We start from the raw sequence: 20,907 nt of genomic DNA on the forward strand, positions 1-20,907 counted from the left end.
AAAGTACTAATGACTGAATTTATCTTGAATCTATAAGGTTAGTGGAATGAAATCGATGAAAAAAATAAATATATTGTTTGAGGCACTTAATATAGCAAGTAAACCAGCCGAACTGCGTAGTTTGCTTTTGTTTTTAAGTCTGGGAAATAAATTGTATGTTTTAGTTTGGGTTGACAATCTTTGTTTTATGTTCAAGAAAAATCCATTTTAGAAAAAGCTTAGTGTTCCACATAAAAGGTATAATTCGGTCAGACCATCTCTTGCTGTTAAAATAGGCTTTTTATTAGCCAAAATAAGCTGCAGTGTGGACTAGACTTGATACCATGAGGGAAAAGTCCAGCTAGTTCAGGAATGTCATGCAACATATAGTCTGAATGCCCCTGTTTGCTTCCTGTCTTATTGTTCCAGTGGCTGTTGCCCTCAAAAATGGAATCTCTTTCCCCTGTCAGAGTGAGCTGGTAAAATGTGCTCGGGTTGAAATGAGGATGGTTCCACTTGTTAACGAGTAATTAAAGATTTTGCAGTGGTGGCGGCCATCTCCCTTAGGTCGGATCTGCCAGACAGCTCACAGCTGTCTCCTTTATGTCAGTGTCAGAGAAAACTCTCACCGTAGATGACAACACACATCCCATCTCTCTCTCTCTCTCTCTCTCTTTCCCTCTTTCCCTCTCAGCAGTGAGACTGCAGGCTATTGCTCCATACAAACACAAACAGTATCCTATTAAATATGGACAGCAGGGCTGAAACAACTAAATGCCTGCAAGAATTTGCCAGAAAATGATACAGTGGTGGAGTGTGTGAGAACATGATGATGGTGCAATGCAGGGATGTTTAAGAGGCCATTTGCAATCTATTTAAAGTGTTTTATTAGGAACACTCTCAAAATTATTGAAATAATTGCTTGGAATCTCACTTTTTTTTTTTCCTGTGGAATAGCTTCTTCCAATAAATGCTAGAAAATAACAGTCAAACAAACAATTAAATGAAGATTTTATATATATATATATATATATATATATATATATATATATATATATATATATATATATATATATATAGAATATAATATAAATAATTATAACATTGACCATCATTATCATGTTTTTTTTTTTTTTTTTTTTTACAATGTTAAAAGATCAGAATCAGTCTGAATGAAGATTATTTTAGCTGCATAATGATCCATGTGCAAAGGTTTTTGGCCAGGCGTGAATTGATATCCAAAGCAGACTGTTAATTGGTCTATCCACATTCATTTGGAAGATGACCCTCTGAATAAGTACTGGATACTGAAGCCATCATAACCTTTACCAGAGCCACCATTTCAAATAGTATCCATGAAAGCAGCAAATGATTTTTTGGTACCATGGAGCGCAATTAGGAGGCCAAGCGTTAACCCCCCTCTACCTTTAGCAAAGAGAGACAGAGACAGAGAGAAAGAGAAAGACAGCTATGAGCATATCTGAAATCAAGCTCTCCTAACACAGTGCAGCATGGAGGTCTTCTAACTTAGAGCAGGGACCTACATCAGCCCTGTCAGAAACTCTCATGTGTCCAACAGACATCAATTTCAAACCAAGGCACTCATAGTGAACAGCATCTCAAACCAGCCACTGCTTTAAGACAAATACACTGAGATGTATATATGTATATAAATATGCTTATTTTATTTTAATGCCTCTGCTTATATCGTGTGTACTGATGCTTTGATAATATTGTATGTGAAATAATAATTATATACTGCTTTGAAACTGAAACCGGAAGAAAGAGTGAGAGTAAAAGAGAGCTAATTCAACAGATGTTTCAGCATGGACATCTGATTCAAAAATCAGATTGATTGAATTTATTAACAAATTAATTCCTTTTTCCTTCATTGTACCGACATGAAATCTTTCATCAGTGCTGTCTGAAAGAGAGGCATCTGAGCAGAGAATTGCAAATCAGAGGCAACAGTTGAAACAGCAGAAACAGTTGTATTTAGCCTGAGTGTTATGAGATTGCTCAAAATTAATGATCATGTTGCCAAGCAACCGTCCTCCAGTTCCGCCTAGATGTTATTAATACACGGGCACTGCAAATGCTGTCTCATGTTAAAGTGGCTAGTTCAATCAATAAATCAATTAAACTGGATGAAGAGGCCAGCAAATCTCCATGGAATTCAGAATCAGCAAACCCAAGAGAACAAGACACAATCTAAAGACATTTCCCTTTGTTCTACTAGTGCACCATGACCGGCCAATCATCTGTATGGGACTCTAATGCAAGGGTGTCTCACAGATATGGCCTTCGGAATAAAATAAATAAATAAATAAATAAAAACTTTTGAAAGCATTGACTGGATTTGCAACAGATGGCACAACATTAATAGTCAGGAAAACGGCAGGTGTTGCGTAGTTACAAGAGAAAGTTCTCCTAAAGCATGAATTCGGTAGCAAAAAGCCTGAAAAAGAAAATAAAAAAATTATCTTTATATGTCATATAAAGAAAGATGAATAAAAAATAACAGAATGTAAATTAGTATGAAGAGAATAATCTAAATAATCACATTTGTGTCACAAAATGTATATTCCTCTGTTGTTTTACTGCTTAATTTCTGTGAATTTTAATTCACTGAATTCCTCTTCCTGCCATATTAATTCAGAATTCAATTCAACATCATGTAAGGTGTGACTAATTTATTCAAATTCCAGCTCGTGAATTGAAAGAATGCCAAGTTTTAGCTATCCATACTTTGTCCGCGGTAAGGCCACAACAAAGCTGTTACAGACTATCATGAAATGTGCGTCTTTCGGCTGAAATCTGAAGGAAACAGAAGCACCCAGAGGCAACTCAACAGATTTCCCCTCTTTGAAGTTTCTCATGGAAATGATGACATGGACAGGTACAAGGGAAAAACACACAAGTTTCAGAATTGTTTCCAAGTTTTTACAAGAATTCTCACTCCTGTGCTTCCTGTCAGAGTTTGAGATGTACACGAGGAACTCCAAATGACGTTTCCAACTCCACTTTGATAAATTTTCAGATGTGAATTTCCTGCACCTGGAGTTAATGTAGATACAAACATTGGCTTTACATAAGATCTATTATTATTCAGTGTTAAGACACACAGCTGTGTCTGAAGCTTGCAAGGAGCGTTATGATTATTTGTTGGCTTACACAGACGACGACAGACAAAACTTTTCCAAAACAGGTTACAGCTGCTTATTACCACGATATGTTTAAGTGTGCAACTGCGTAACAATATCATTTGTCCACATTACATAACATTAATATTGCTCCCTGTTTGGACATTAAGGGTAAAATATCCTGTCACTTCATATATGTTCTTCACGCTCCAGTTATAAATAGTATTATTTCACATTAAGGGCACAGATTGCTTCAATCAAGCGCAGGAGACAAGGATGCCCCAGAAGAATGTTTTGAAGACCATCCTCCACACTGAATGCAGCTACCAACACCACATTACTTAAATGCCAATTTAAATAGTATTAAAGACCATATTGCAACGGTCTTCTGTAAGAGAACAGTGAGGAACATTAGATAGATATGAAGGAGACAAAGTGACCCCTACTTCAGGGAATAAACTGATATGGTCAATAACAATCACTAAAGCAGTGCATTTAAGACTCAAGTAACCATTTATTCGCTGCAAACCGGCCCTATACATAACAATAAAAGACACACACACACACACATGCATTATAATGTATATATTATATCAACACACACATACGGCCACAGAGAGGACTCACTGAGAACATATATACATATACTCTTCACAGAACTCTCAAAACATTTTACTGGATGAAGGAAAGACAAGGAGAATGAAGATACAACAGTCTCAAATCCATTTTCTCAGACTTTCAGATGCCGCTGTACATAAAGTTTAACTGCCACTGGTTTGCACAGATATTCTTCCCATAAATGCCCCTTACACTGTATTTACTTTGGAGAATGAGATGGAGATGAAACTGAGACGACAGCATCAGATCAGAGTCTACAGAAACTGAGTTTGAAAAGCCATCAATGTCTTGAATAGTTTCACTCTGAATCTTTGATATTTGACTGTATACTGTTTGACTGACATTTACTGTACACTGTCTACTCCAAAATCAATAAAATTATTCTGTTCAATAAATTTATAATAGTTAAAGAACAAGGTAGCATATATTTAGAATGGAAAAGTATACCCAGATTTTCATATCCATTTCAGTCAAGTTTGTGATGCCTTATAGATTTTCCTTCTCAAAATGTAAAAAGCTTGCATCCAATCTACCCCTCACCTGGCCCAAGGCATCTCAGAAGCAAGTGCATTTCATACTGTGTAAATACAAAAATCACAGTTGGGCTCCTCTGTAACACGATACCTTGGAAAGACTGCAAATATAAACATAGCAGAGGAACAGCTAACTGGACCTGATTAGCTGATTATTATTATTATTATTATTATTATTATTATTATTGTTTAAACTTACATTTCAGGATGTATTATTATTCTGATAAAGCATTGATTGATTCATTGATATATTCTATACAATGTTGTTTTAGACCCCATTGACTTGCACTGTGTTCGGACAAACACAGCTGAAACATTCTTTAAAATACAGTATCTTCTTTTGTGTTTTGCAGAAGAAAACATCTCATTCAGCTTAGGATCAACATCAGGGTGAGTAAGTGATTTTTGTGAAACATGCCTTTTATTATTTTTGTTTAAACATACATTTCAGGATTTAATTTCAGATTCAAATTTCTGTTAACTTCGATCCAGTGCCAAAAGAGAGTTTTAGATGCAGGCTGCTGACGTCTGCAGAGTCCAGCCCAAGACGCTGCAGCATCGTTACTCAACCCCCTATTGCTTTCACAGCCAAATGCTAATGTGTCATTTACCTATCACTAGGAGGGAAGGTTTAGCTGGGCGTCAGACCCAAGTAAAGCAATCGGCTTCTTTAAAACCTGTGCAGCGGGGGTGTACTGTAAGTACACAAATGCAAAAATCTATTAACAATTCAAATTTATATTACCTGATGACCTGATGTCTATCCAACTGTCAAAAGTAATTATTTTTTAGCAGCAACCATACCCTTTCTGCATAGTTTTAGCTTGAAGATGTAATATTAACAAACAGATAGCCCTTAGTCAAATGTTAATTGGACAGGAGCAGTATGCACCCAATGGAGACCGAAAGCTCATGAAAATACTGGCACGCAAGCCTTGTAGCATTCTACTAGTATGGTATCTTATTACAGAGAGCACTTCAGTTACACTTTCTTGGCTGCTGGTGGCCAATGTGCTCTGCAGCTGACATATGAACCTTAACAAACTCATGGAACCAAGTCAAAGTTTAGCTTTCAGTCCATGTCCATCAGCTTTAAAGCCTTGTATATGCAAGTGTAGCTGACAATTTGAATGTTGTGGTATATATCTAACAAGACTTACAGGCATACAGAACCATTTGTCTAGTGGAATACTCTCTAGAATGCCTTTTTAAAGGCTGTGATGTGACCTTAAAGATGTGACCCCAATTTCTTTTTTTCTTTTTTTTCATTAGGAAACACAAAATCAAATAGCAAGCCATTTTTGTTGCTGTTCTGACTTAAGAAGAATCTGAATGAACAAAATTCTGAATTTAATGCAATGAGTGTAATGTAAATCCCAACTGGCTATTTCATATCCTGCCCCTGAGAGCACCTCAACAGTGCAAAACTTATCTGACTCAAAAATACATTTATTTTTTCTTTCTACAATTAAACTCATGTAAGTCTTACAAGATAAAATGCAATTCCAAGTTGTGAGTGAACCAATGAATAACTCTAATCAATGAACAAGTCCCTAATCAAATCAAATTTGAGACATTGATTATGTGACCTAATTTGTACAAGACTGTCATGCTTTTATTGAAGCACAAGATGTTATTTGGAACATCTCAGATCATTCTGGAGAACAGAATCATGAAGGTTTCATTCCTCTAAAAAACACAGAAACATCCAGATTTGTTTTGACACAACTTCAACAGTTTTTCTTCTTCTGCTTCTTTTTCTTCTTCATTTTACTGTCAGATGAAAGTGCCTCTTGTTAAATTTGAGACACAAGCACTAACCAACATCAAGATTCTTATGGCAGGCCATTTGAATCAACCACTCAAACACCAAAAATAAAAAGCAAAAGCAAAAGGGGGAAATTGAGAGAGAGAGAGAGAGAGAGAGAGAGAGAGAGAGAGAGAGAGAACAATTTGTTAAGTTTACTCTACATAATAGGAAGTCAGATCATAATTAAGATCTGTTCAGCTGCAGAGCTGTAATTCACAGGAAGTGCTGATTTGATGGGACCATGTTAAGCACTGCCGTGAGGTCCAGAATAGTGAGAATATTGTGATTACAAGATTGAGAACAGAATCGAGGGAGGTGACGATCGTTTCACCCTTCTGCGTCGAAAAGCATTGCTGTCACACAGGCTGTTTCAGGAGGCAAAGCACAACTCCATTGTCTGGTGGGTTTTATCAGAAGTAATCACTGATTTCATAAGAGCGAGTTGCCCAGTGAGTGAGCTAGAGTCCTGAGATGAAAAGATGATTTTAATAAGGGTATTTAGGTGTAATTATACACCAGCTCAGACTTGATGAGGGTGAGTGGGTAAGGGACAACTGTGCAGAGTGTGTGTGGGTTTATAAGACAAATCACACTGTGAATTCTTCCCGTAATCACTCCAGCTGAAGAGAAGAGGAAAGAAAATCAAAGTGAGATCTCTTTAACATCTCTTTTTTTGACAGAAATGAGTTTACTTTAAGATCGAATGTAAATTTTTTCTTGAGTCTCCTGCTTCTCACATTTGTCTCCTTTAAAGTTTTAGAAGACACTTCATCATCATCAGACTGTGCTCAGATTTTTCTCCCAAACTAAAGATTCTGGTGGTCTCATATTTGTCTCTTCCAGTGTTTCAAACAAGATCTCAGTAACATCACACACTGTGCTCAGATTTCCCTCATACACTAAAGTCATTTTTCTCTCAACAACTTTACAAAGTGTGCAAATGTCATATGTCTCAAAACGAACACAATGATTTCTACCATATAATATGCATTAATAATCTAATTAGTCTTTAATTATCCTTATTTCTGCATGATTTCTCTCTTAATATGAGCTTAAACTCTGAATCACAAGCCCCCTCCCCCCATTTAGAGCCTTTTGAGTACAGGTGGTGCACGCTTTGTAAAGTTGAGATATTTTACAAATTTCTAAAAAGACAAATATTGGACCCCCAGAGTCTTTAGCTTGAGAGAAACCTGAGCTCAGTTTGTGATGTTATTGAGATCTCTTAAAAACTTCTGAGGATACAGATGTGAGAGATCCAGTGTCTCTAGCTAAGGAAAAAAACGAGTTATTTTTGGGATGTTAAAGAGAACGTTTTATTTTATTTTTTTCTCCCCTCAGGTTAGCTTCAATGTCATTCATCTACACCATTTCAATCACAATCAATACAAGCATTGTGGTTTAATTTGTGGTAGAATTTGGTTTGTGCAGACAGTGTTTTATTGCACAGTAATTTAACAGAGGACAGCATTACATATTTACATGCATGCAAAAAATTGGCTGTACAAGACAAACCTTGTAATGCTAAAAAAAACAAAAAAAAACAATAAACACTGGTACACTAGCAGACCCGACTACTAAATCAAATCACTGAGGGTGCTCTCTCTCTCTATCATTACATTATTATTATCAGTGAAGTTCTAAGTGCTGCAAAATGAATCTCTAATTTACATCGTCTCTACACTTTTTTTTTTTTTTGTAATGAGATGCTTCGTGGTGAACACAAAATCTGAAAACCAAAAACTTGAGCAGTGAGTGGATTCTAACTTAAAAGCCTCTGACTGTCTGTTGTGTTCAAGAAATCAACAGATATATCTGTGACTGTATTGCTCTACGCTGCACAAACACATTGAATAGAAACCGATATCCAGACCGCAAACTATAATGCACTGGATAGTTTGCTAAATGTGCAATGAAATGCTATTATTACAGCTTTAACTGAGGGTGTTATTGATTTATTTTGAGCACTCTCTAGCACCCCCGTTTAACCTGCCATATACACTAGTTTTACATTTGTTAAAAAGAAAGTATTGATCTGATACTAAACATCCTGCACATATACAAGTCTTAGAAAATGTGCTCTATATAGAGTGCTGGACATTGAAGATACATTTTAAATAGTATAGAGATTACAGCTAGACAATAAAGAGGACTCCTTTCTCATTTTGGACTGCTTTCTCTCAGATATTTCTCATGTCTCAGTTGTGTAAGGAATTTTAGGAGAAACATCAGAGACACTGTTGATACTAAAATAAGAAATGCATGAGAATCACAATTTAGTCTCCTAAATTTAGAAAGAACAAACTGAGCAATAAAATATCCCTATAATGGAGTCTGGACAGAGATTGCAATAAAATAATGAAGATATATTCTGTTTCTTACACCACATTGTCAGTATTAACTTTTTTCCACAATTTCTCAAGTCTCATTTGTGTCTACTTCAATTTATCCTAAGGAATTTTAGAATAAACCTCTGAAATGTTGTTGATATTAAAATGTGCGATGAATGAGAATCTCATCTAAGTTTCCTGAGCTTAGGAAGATCAATTAATGAGCGATAAATGTTTCCTTTGGGTTTCTTCAAGATAGTTCAACTCTTGGCTCCATTTGAAGGAGCAGTTATGTCAATATTTTGTTATGTCAATCACTACATATGCTGATTTAGACATAAGTTAGTTTGGAAAAATCTTTGTAAAATTAGTACATAACTTTTTTTCTATTTTTTTTTTTAAATTAACAATTGATTTCAAAAATGATAAAAAAAAACTGACAGTAAACATTTTTTTTTACTGTAATGTTACAAAAAATCTTGTGCAGATCAGCATATTAGAATGATTTCTTAAGGTTCATGTGACTGAAGACTAGGATAACGGATGCTGAAAATTCAGCTTTTACACCTTTTGAAATTACGTAAATTATATTGTAATACCATTTCACAATAATACTGTTTTACTGTATTTTTATCAAATAAATGCAGCTTTGGTTGAAAAAAGTTTAAAGTTTTGTGCTCATGTTCAAACAAAAGCAGTGGAGTCGGCATCTATCCGACAAATTATGGGTAGCACTTTATTTTACAGTCCTGTTCCTCATGTACATACTATGTACTTATTATAGTAATTACAATAACTATGTAATAACTATGTACTAACCCTGAACCTACCCCTAAACCTAACCCTACCCCATGTAGTTACCTTGTGTTACCAGAACTTTCTTAGATAAATACACTGTAAGTACACTATAAGTGCATGTTAGTACACGTACTGTAAAATAAAGTGCAACCAAATTATGTTTATCAGAAATAGATCACTGCTTTCATAATAGATCAAAAAACTATAGTGTCATTCCAATATGACTGTACAAGAAATACGAGAGGACAGCGTACCTGGAAAATACATTTACAACTGTCCTTTTGAGCTGAAGTCTCCTGAGCATCTAGGAGTTTGCAAAACAAATTAAATGTGACTGGTTGATGGATGTGTTCATTTTTGATGGTCCCCTGAAAATACAGGAGACTTACCGGGGATCATAATGTGGTGTAATGCAGACGTTTAAAAATAGACATGAGTTGATGCATGGAGGCAGGGAGGGACTGCGCTACGAGATCTGAGGCCGGAGAAGGAAGAGTTATTAGGCCAACACAAAACTGATTGTCTATTCCTGCTGCAGAGCTAAGCACATAGCAGCCATGCAGTCTGAGCAAACATGAACTGAATGGCAAGTGGATGCTTAGGAAATTTAGAGAGAGAGAAAGAAAGTGAGGGAGGTCAATGAGAATGAGTTTACAGGGAAACAAAGACCTACACTAATGAATGAGAAAGGTTAAGAGGGAAAAAATAAGTAGTATGGGAAAGCTGCTCTGTTTGGAGGTTGTGGTGGAAGGCCTGAAAATAACTATTTTGTCAGAAACAACAGGAGACTATTTTTGGAACAGAGGGCTCGAAGAACCAGGTTAGTGACACAAGCAACTCATTGAGAGAAACTAGGCAACAATTCCTCTTTTCTTTTCTAGCTGTGTATTGTTGAAGCACTCTATTTCATTTTAATGGATTATATATTTACAAGCAATTAAAAATTGGTTTGCAATATATATATATATATATATATATATATATATATATATATATATATATATATATATATATATATATATAGTAAAACAATTTTAATTATATATACTTAATTATATCACTGGCCACCATTGGGTACACTATTGTCATAAAGAGACGGACATGGTCAGCAACAATACTCAGGTAGGCTGTTGCGTTTAAACGATGCTCAATTGGTATTAAAGGGCCCAAAGTGTGCCAAGAAACTATCCCCCACACCATTACACCACCTGCCTGAACCATTGAGACAAGACAGGATGGATGCATGCTTTAATGTTCTTTACACCAAATTCTGACCTATCCTCTGAATGTCACAGCAGAATTTGAGACTCATCAGACAGGCAACGTTTTTACAATCTTCTATTTTTTAAGTTTAAAGCTACTTAAATCCCCTTTCTTCCCCATTCTGATGCTCAGTTTAAACTTCAAACACTAAATGCCTAAATGCATCGAGTTGCTGCCATGTGATTGGCTGATTAGCTATTTGTGTTACCAAGCAATTGGACAGGTGTACCTAATAAAGTGGCCAGATTATTACTGCTTTTACAGTCTTTTTTATCAAATAAATGGAGCCTTAGTGAGAACAAGAAAAAGAAAGCCTATTTGAAAAAAAACATAAAAATATCTTCCACATAATTCAAATATATAAATAGGATTTATCCAATAATTAAAAATGACTAGACATAATTGAAAATAATGGGGAAACAGGTAATTTGCTACAGTAGGAATTATATAGTTCACTACCAACATCAACATACACTTTTTGTACTTGGTAGAAGTCTATGAATCGAGATTCAGTTTTCATCTTACACACGTTCTTATGCCCATACACAGTCTTAACTCCTCTGGCTTCACTATCCACACATTTTCACGTCTCTCATGTCTGGCAGGTTCAGGTCCAGCACTGAGATGCTGAATGCAGCCTTGCATTTATACACACACAGGCCCGACTCCAATGCTGGGACTCAAGGGGAGCCGCTGCATCCCTTTAAGGAGTTGCTCTTAATACAGGAACATAATCCCATTTCATCAGTTCATTCTCCCCTGACGCTTACTCTCTCATTTCATTTTTCCTTCTGAGTTATAGATCAGGGTGATGGAGTGGGAACGATGCGGCTCAGAGGAGGAATTTCCACTCAAGCCCCTGAGGCTTGCGGGAAATATCAATTCCTGCCACCGCATCAGACAAATCAGACAGGCTCCTTCTATTAGTTTAAAGCTTGCGGCTCACCTTTTTTCTCCTCTCACTAACTTCATTTCTTGTCTATTCCTTTTTCTTTTCTTCCACAAACAATAACGCACATTGCATAGAGTCTTCTGTTCTTGACAGTGTTGGGAGTAACTGACTAATAGTAATAGTAATATAATACTATTTTATTATTATTGCTGTTGATGTACTGTATGTATGCTTCAAAATTTTACATGGAGTAGCAATGGGAAATGCAGTTTCTGTTCTCATGCATTTCTGTTGCAACACTGGTGAAATAAACATATTCGTTTACAAGTATAACGTCAGATATGCTAGTTATCTCCCCATAAAACATTTTACTAAAGCATTTTTTTCAATTAATGTCCAATTTTAATATACAGCTAAACATTCTTTATGTATATATTCTACTGATGTTGTATTTGGTCCTGTAAGTGTAATGGAGTTCAACTAAATAGTTTGAGCTGTGCTTACAGAGGTACACAAAACAAACAATGTATTTACTGTTATATTACTAGTGTCTCTCACTGGCAAGCGGAGGTGAGAGTGCCATTACACTGCAGCTGTGGCAAGTTCATGCTCGTATCTCATGAACCTGTGTCAGCACAATGGTGTAAATCACACTTGCTTTAGTGATAGATGACACCCACCAAGACGCCAGACAGAACTGGATTGCAGTCTGCAATGGAGGAACACTCAGATCAAACTCATAGTACAGAAAAGAGGGAGGAGGAAGGAGGATTGCTGTGTGCCACTAATGTTCTGATTGCCGGAAACTCACTGAACAATGCTACTCTGGATTGGAACACCAATCTTTATCAAAAATGTAAAGCATGATTTTTGGATTTACAGATCTTCATCTAGGTTCATTAATCTGGTGGCGAAAGATTTATGGATCTATACATGACATTAATATTCACTAACAGTAAAGATCAGCTGACAAACATTTTAAAGAACAGGAAGGGGGCATCAAAGGGAATTTGTGGGTACCAGCAAAATGTTCTAGGTTTTATTAAAAGTAAGACAAACTCATATATTGTTTCCAAAACAATGGTTTAACTGAAAACTAAATTAGCATCTGCAAAGAAGTAAGGTACCGGTTCAAAGCAGGGATAACAAAGACATTTGGAAAGAAAGATAAAAAGGACAAAAAAGCAAACCATCTTAGCAAATGAAGAGCCATGACATCTGCCTCTGAACACTAGCACAAAGCAGACACTTTTGACACTGTACATAAGGTTTTAATAGAGGTCTCATGGTTCTGTTTTGTTCTGCACAAAACCTTGAAAATGCTCACTCATTGCTTAAGATATCTCTGAATGAAAACAAGTCCTTGTACCTCAAAAAGATGTGCTGACTAAAATAGAAAAAAAAAGCATTTCATATATGAGTCTTTCATATTTCATCTATATGGGAGTAGAAGTTTTTGAAGAGCTGAATATTACAGTCGAGTTGTTCCGGGGAGACTCTGGAAATGGGAATTAGACATTACAAGCATGTTTCATCCATTACGCTCAAAAGGATGTGCACTCGGCATTCTGAGAAGACTTGAAGAAATGGAAAGATTGTTGGAAAGTTTTTCTTTTGTAGATGGATGATTTTTCACTTCTGTTTTGTTGTGCTTTTAATCAGGGGTGGACTGGCCATCTGAAGCACCAGTGGACTTTTCCCGGTGGGCCGCTGGCCAATGTGGGCCGGCCCACACGGTACACAAATATATATATACGTATCTACACAAATAGATGAGTGAGTCGATCGTGTGGCCACGTCCGACAAGGAGTGTGTTTTGTTTGCATGTGAGTCTTTAACCCTCCCTCCCTGTTAAGTTTGGTATACTCCATTGCATATCTTGAAACACACCCCCTTTCACATCGTCTAATTTACAGAGCGAGAGAAAGACAAATTTATCTGGTACAGCAAATTTCTCTGAGCAGAAGGCGACTGTGTTTATGAGAATACTTGCAGAGACAATTATTTTGAGATAATGTTGTGTGTATGTGTTCATTCAGAATGTCTGAATGCGCGCACATTGTTTAAAACGCTTGAATTGGCAAGATTTAGAAACAAGTGCAAACGATCAACTACATTCCGTTTCACCCCTTCAAGCGAGTGGACAACGAATCAAGTTAGTAGTTTTAAATCACTATTCAAGGGCGGTGATATATTTTTGAGCCCGACTCTTAAACACAATAGCCCCAGGATGTTGGGCCAGCGATTTTATGAGCCCTGCACCTCAGATCTATCCAGTTTCTGAACCATTGGTTTCCACACTGGTTTCGATCAACAAAATCAATTATTATTTTAAAAGATTGACTCAAAAGAATCATCTGTTCACGAATCGGATCAAGAACTATTTCTGAGCCAAAGATTATTTATTATTGAACATCTCGAATGAATAAAGACTTCAAGTTCATCTGTAAAGCACATATTGTTTGAGTTTATAAACTTCTATTATATGCATGATTCGCATGGATTTGTTAACTGAATTCAAAGTGTGAATTCTAGGAGAAATGTGTCGTGATGAGCATGTACAGCTGCTGCACACAGTTTATTTTTTTTATTATTTTTATTTTTTTCAACGGAGGATCAGTTGCCATATTGCTTAAAATCCCCAAACTGTTTACTTAAATATCAAATTAATAAATGACATCAAAACAGGGACGTAATGCGTTATGATGTGGTGGGCTGCTGTGGGCCAGAAAGTCAAGGGCCACTTTTGGTCCTAGTCCACCCCCTGGTTTTAATGTTGTCTGGAACAGGTTAAATATTTAACTTTTGTCCAATGAATCCTATATTGATTAGTCCACATCAAAGGCAACATTCAATGCAAAGAATAACTTTATGTTTTTTTATTAACCTCACCAGAACCATTGTGAGGCTGGATGGCATTTAGCATTTTTGGCATTAGTATTAACAATATACATTATGAATACACTTGCACTATTATATAGGCACTTTACCAATGTAATGGAATTAACTTTTTACTTCTTTTCTTGAAGGGAAATAAATAAATAAAAGAGTACTCTACTGTTAAACGGTTTGTGGTCACAAATAATGATCTTATATCTCACAGAGGTTACATTTACTTGATTAAAAATCCAGTACAAACAGTAATATTATGAAATATGACTGGTATTGGCAATATAACTGGTAATGGTAAGGTAATGTGTTAATACAAAGTACATTTTAAAATGCAATTTATTCCTGTGATGACAAAGCTGGATTTTCAGCAGCCATTACTACAGTATTCAGTGTCATAGGATTGCTCAGAATTCATTCTTATATGCAGATTTAGTACTCAAAACACATTTCTTATCCTTATTATTAGTTAAAAAATAAATACATTTGCTTAGAAACCTTTGTAATATTATGTCTTTAATGTAATTTTTGATATATTTAATGCATCTTTGCGGAATTAAAATATTTTAGTGAATAGAGAGACTATTTACTTAGGGCCATCATATCCAAAACTGCTACAGTGATGTTCCGCAGACACAGGATGTACAAAACAGGCCAAATACTGCAGGCCAGAGGACTAGACTGAGCTGGAGAGAGTCAGAGCTCACATAGGATCCAACGCGTCTCCATGGAGATGCACAAGCACCGGGGTGATTTGTGTGCCAATGCAGCAGCTGGAGGAGAGCTTCACAGCAGTCAGAACTGCCATGTGTGGACAGCCTCAGAAAGACCAGCGGCCCCCGGGATCTCCACTTTCTGGACCCTTTAACAGCAGCTAATAGGTGACTGGCTTGGAAATGCACAGCTCATCACATGCTGCCATCTGAATGGAGCACAAACATGAGGGAAAGGCAGAAAAGTCTGGAAAGTTTGAAATAACGGAAGCAATGAGTCTGGCAGGCTGAGTGTAATAATGGATGGTAGAAAGGTAGAGATGTTCAACCGGTTATACTGCAGTATATCTGTGACAACTTACCAACTACACTGAAATAAAAAAAATGTGATGGACGGACGGATAGACAGACAGACATTCAGAATGTATATGTATATTAGAACCACAGTTCAATTTGTTTGTTTCAATATGTTTACTAAATAGACCCCAGGTAGAGGCCTTGACAAGAACTTGTATCTCTCATTGCAATGCATACTCGAAAGCGATGAGTCACGTCGCCACCAAAAGCAGAGCAATAATTGACTTTGATTTCCTTGTAAGAGAAAGCCAAGTGTCTAATTACAAATTCTAAAAAGAAAGGAGGAATGTAAATATTCATTAAAATGCTCACCATCCCACCAACTGAATCTGTAATTTTACAAGCACTGCAGTAAGAGGAATCCAGACCATTTCAGCCTTTGTCAGTAAAATGTGCACTTATTAAACATAGCCTATACTGAAGAGTTGATGTGACTGAGAAAGATTTACACATTGCATTAAACGTATTATCTGGGACCCGTCAAGCCAGTCCAGTGAACCAAATGAAGCCATACTGGTACGGGACAAGTTCTCTCTTAGGGTGTCAGGTAAATTTATGTCTCACTGACATCCTTCGTGATTTTAATCTCATCCAAATATGAACATGTCTGTGTTCTTCAAACACAACAAACAAATTACAGAGCAAATAAGGTGTACTCAACTTTCTCATGCATCCTCTGAGAACTCTAATCCTGGCTGAATATGAATGTCTGTGATCCTGGTAGATTATATATACTTTAACAACGCGTCCTCTCATTTATTTTGACCTTTGTCGAATACCACATATTTCTGTTGTTGTCGTTGTTGTGCTGCCTGGCACAACTTCATTATGGATTTTAACCTTTTCACCAATGTTTTGCCTGGATACAATAATGGATAGTTGTGCTGCTGGCATCCCATTTAAAGTAAAAAATAAAATAAAAATAAAAATAAAATAAAGACAAATTTAAAAAGTAGAGATTAATAAGTATGTCACAATAAGTGTGATCATGAACTAAATCTATGCCATCTATGCTCATCAATGCTCATCTTATGCTCATCAAGGTTACATTTACTTAAAAATAAATGTATTATAACAGTAAAACAGTTAAATTGTGAAATATCATTACAATTTTAATTTAACAGATATTTATTTAATACACTTGTAATCATGTGGTGGCAAAGCTGAATTTTTGAAGACTTGTATTGTTATGAAATATATTTTGTAGGAATATAAGGATTTTTTATAACTTTGTAGCATTTATCTTTTAACTCTGAATTTGTATTCATCAAGGAACCCTGAAAAAGTAGCACGTTCACCAAAAAAAAAAAAAAAGAAAAAAAAAAAAATCTGAAACATAAGATACCCAACAATAAGTTCAGAAAACACTTTATTGCTTTATTGTAACTCAAACACCACTTATAAAACAAATCCCATCAAAATAATGCTTTGGATATGAGATTTACTCTTTCATATCTGAAGAAAGGAATCATAATTGTTATGTGTTTGTAAGTCTCTACTATGACGGATTTCATAGCTCTTACCCAATATCAGAAACGTATGTCACATTTTCTAAGTCTCTTGAAAGATGCCCACAGCATGTAATACAAGCGATGTAAATACTGTATTTATTTTTCTCTTTTTTCTCAAGCACACATTCACAAAACATCATCATTACAGGCATCTCTCCCTTCCACGTACTGACATATGTGTGCCCAACGCCACATGAAAAGGCAGTGACTGCAAGTCAAACACCTCAAAGTAAATTATGCGCTGTGTGGTGCTTTGGCCTGTGTGGTGGAAGGGTTGTGAGGGCATGAGAATGATCCACTCAACCTGAGCAGAGTGTGAGTGCTCTGGGCCTGGTGCCTGGATTTGACTCGCAATAAAGCCTTGGTGGTAGCCATGACAACAGGTGAGATGATGACAAGAAAAAGTGTCACATGCTAAGGCTGTATGTGTTTAGTTAAGAGTGAGAGAGATATTGTGAGTTAGAGTGTGTTTGCCTTGTGGGTTGTTGGCCATGGAATATCAGAGGGAGTTAGCGTTGCAGTAATTAAAGAGGCTGGTTAGCCTGAGATATGTTGCCTCCCACAACAAACATCAAAACACCCATATGCCCATAAACTATGTCAACAAATTAAGGCATAAAAGGATTTAAACTTATTAGAGTGCTGAATTGTTTGTTAACCTTGTACCATAAATAAGCACATAAACGACAGTGTCATATTATCCTATCATGCATGTTGCACTACCTCACAGAACAGCAACGCGGTTCAAAGATTCCAGGTTTTTGGCAGCAGAAAGCCTGACTCACTCCAAAACAAAGTTCTACTGCAAGACAGAAACTTACAAAGCACACTGCATGCATGTTTTAGACATACTCTTTGTCTCCACATGTACGCCATGAGCCTGTACTTATATTGCAAAAAAATCATGATGGCAAACCTCCCACTCAAAATTACTTTAATTATTTTCTAAGATATGTCTTGATGAATGATACAATGCTGGATGGAAAGATAGAACAACATTATAAAGACAGACAGAGATGAATGAATGAATGAATGAATACATACACGCATACATACCTATATTCAACTTTCCCAATAAACTAGTAGCATGTACACACTGAATTACATTATTTGTAATTCTATGTGATTAAGTAATTAAGTAGGTGCAAATCTATAGAAACTGCTTTGTATGCATGGTAAAGAAATAAAGTGTCTGCGTAAGAGCTGTAAACACAACCAATCTACGATCACGCTTCGTCCTTGTCTACTCCGGTCTTCTGCTGAAGAACCTTGTCTAGCCACCCTCAAACAGTCACTGATGCAGCCAGCACCCAGAACCCTCAGCATGACCCAGCATCACATAATATTCATCATCATAATACAGCCTACTGTGTCTGCTGTTGGGCTGGAAAATAATGGATGGACTAAACACACTCTTCCATCATTCTACTTCTACTCACTTTAATTCAGGCCCAGCTAGAGAGCTGAATCAGGTTTATCCACTAGAGAAATATGATGATTCTGATGTATGTGTGTGGTCCCAACTGGCACTCAAACACAGCTCTATGTGACACATTCTCCCACCAGGCAAATATCCAAGACTGTAAAGATGAAGTTTTATTGATTTTCCCATTTGGGAGACTGGGAGGGGCTTATCAGTGCACATGCAGCACTGCACGTTCTCCTGGGATCTGTTTAAATTCTCTACCACACATATACAGACAAAAACGAGTGCTTTACACCACTTGAGGGAGGTGATGTCTGTGTCGATGGAGTCCACTCATGTTCTGGTAACTGGTGCATGTTGGTTCACTGCTAGCTGAAGTTGATTTGAGTGTGTGGTTACAGGTCTGTCTTTCATTAAGTGTCACAGGACAGCTTTGTTTCTACCACCAGCTTTAGTTTACTGGGTCTTTCTGAGTGCACAACACTGATTAGAGGTAGAGGACCTTTTTTTTCACAGCTCAGTATACCGTCATCATTACCTTCACTCACTACCTTCATTCTACTTTTTTAATAAAACCTCTTCCCCAACCTCACTCTAATCAGACCATCTATCCTATCCAACCTTTCTGTCTGTCCCAGCATTTTCCAAAAAAGGGTGCAGGGACTCTCAGAGGGCTTAAAAGCAGTGCTCGGGAGTTCATGGAATATTTGAAAAAAAAAAATAATAATAATAATAATTTTCTTAATATAGATATTAACATTTTAACTATGGAAGAGGATTATGGCCAAACAATAATAATAAAATAAAACCATCGCAAGATTAAACTTGTTAAATTGAGAAAAAAGTTAAAATTAAATATTGAGAATAAACTCATATTACAAGAAGAAAAAAATTGTTTTGAGGGAAAGAAAAAAAAAAACGTAAAATTTGAGAAAAGTTTAAATAAAATGTTGAGAATTAGCATTTAATTATGAGAATAAAACCTAAGTCTATGTCCACACGAAGCTGGAGCTTACCCCAATCCGTTCTTTTTTTCCCTCATTCTAAAAAAAAATCCTTTCCACATGGCATAGTATCAAGAAATATCTGCGTCGACACAAAACCAGTGAAACCGACTGAAACCCATGTAGTATACATGCCAGATCAGTATGTGGCGCTGTAATTTTGTCACAGAGATGCACATAAAATGAAGAGAAGACTTGGAGCAGGTGCATAAACTTTTCGCGCTGTATACAAACCATTGCTGTTGTTGCTCTTACGTGAAGTAGCGGTGTCTGACTAGGGTCTACACGTGGGGTGATGACATCATCATATCAGAAAATATATACGGATGGCTTGCAATTTGTATCTGCATGTCTCTGTCACTCCCACGTTAAGTTTATATAGAGTTTTATTGTTTTTGATGTTTTTTTTTTTTTTTTTTTTAAATAACAATGTACACAAACAACCTGTATTTAAAACATGATACTTACATTATTCCATATAAAGGCAAATAAATAATTGCAGGTCTCATTATCCATCTATGGTTTTATTGTCTCTCGTCTCCAAAAAGAATAGAATCTTTAGAATATAGGGCCAGTGGAATTTTCTACATATTCCACACAATGTCTCCATAGAATGGCATCATGAACCAATAATCCCCCTGGAGCAAAGTGCATTGGACAAAGGAACATTGTCGATGAACCATGATTCACCCCAAATGGGCATCAAACCAGCAACCTTCCAGTTAGCAACCCTCATCGTTAACCAATGTGCAACACACTCTTGTCTCCCCTCCCTTCCACTGGCTATACACACTGGGATCAGTTTTCTGGTGAAAGCAGCTCACAATAAACTCTATGGTACCCTCTCTCCCTTCCTTCTCACAGGAAGGGTAGGTCTCAGCCCAGCCTGACCCTTCATTGTCATCCCTCCACATTATCTCAGCAGAGGGCCAATTAGGCATTAACCGCATTATACACCCAGAGACCCCTCTTTAGCCACCACTGGGCTCCAATAACACATTACCATAGAGACTATTTAATAGGAGATCCTGTTAATTGTCAGGCGACATGAAAACCTGCCCACTAGAATGAACTTGTGTGACAAGCCCTAGTGACAGTGTCATTTAAAGACAGAGGGGGAAAAACAATACTGACAACGGCAGGGACTAGGACATCACACATCAAAAAGTGATTCATTGAATGATTCAACGGGTGATTCATGAGTAGGATTTATGGGCAACCATGAAGACAGCGACTGACTTGTAATGACAAATTGCTTTGTGATGGTAATGACAGACAAAATAGCTGGTCTGAATACTGAGCTTATGAGAATTCATGAGACTACATATCAAAGTCTACATATTATCCATTTGGGATGTGGTTCTTTTTTTGCATGTTTAATGGTGACTGTCCAATATTTTTTTTTTTTGGCACTGATGGGATTTTGATCAAAGAGGTGCTAGTCAACATGATATCAGGATATATAAGCCGTCTGAGTGTTTCAGTGGCTCTACATGCTTGTCTTATTTGTACAGTACATTGAGGGTATTCAAGAAGGATTGAAATGGGAATACTATGAAGGAATCCTATTATGATTTTTCACTTTTTGAATTTTAGTCAGTGTGTAGTGTGTATGTTTGGGCATGAAAAAAAGTAAAAAAT

General features: G+C 36.6%; 1 protein-coding gene across 1 annotated transcript in view; it reads right to left on the reverse strand.

Moving 5' to 3' along the window:
* Positions 1–20,907, reverse strand: part of ctnna2 (catenin (cadherin-associated protein), alpha 2) — a 355,646-nt gene that overhangs the window by 78,766 nt on the left and 255,973 nt on the right. The gene's annotated exons all lie outside the window — the stretch shown is intronic.

This window comes from Carassius gibelio, chromosome A1 (genome assembly GCF_023724105.1).
Source record: "Carassius gibelio isolate Cgi1373 ecotype wild population from Czech Republic chromosome A1, carGib1.2-hapl.c, whole genome shotgun sequence".
NCBI lineage: Eukaryota > Metazoa > Chordata > Actinopteri > Cypriniformes > Cyprinidae > Carassius > Carassius gibelio.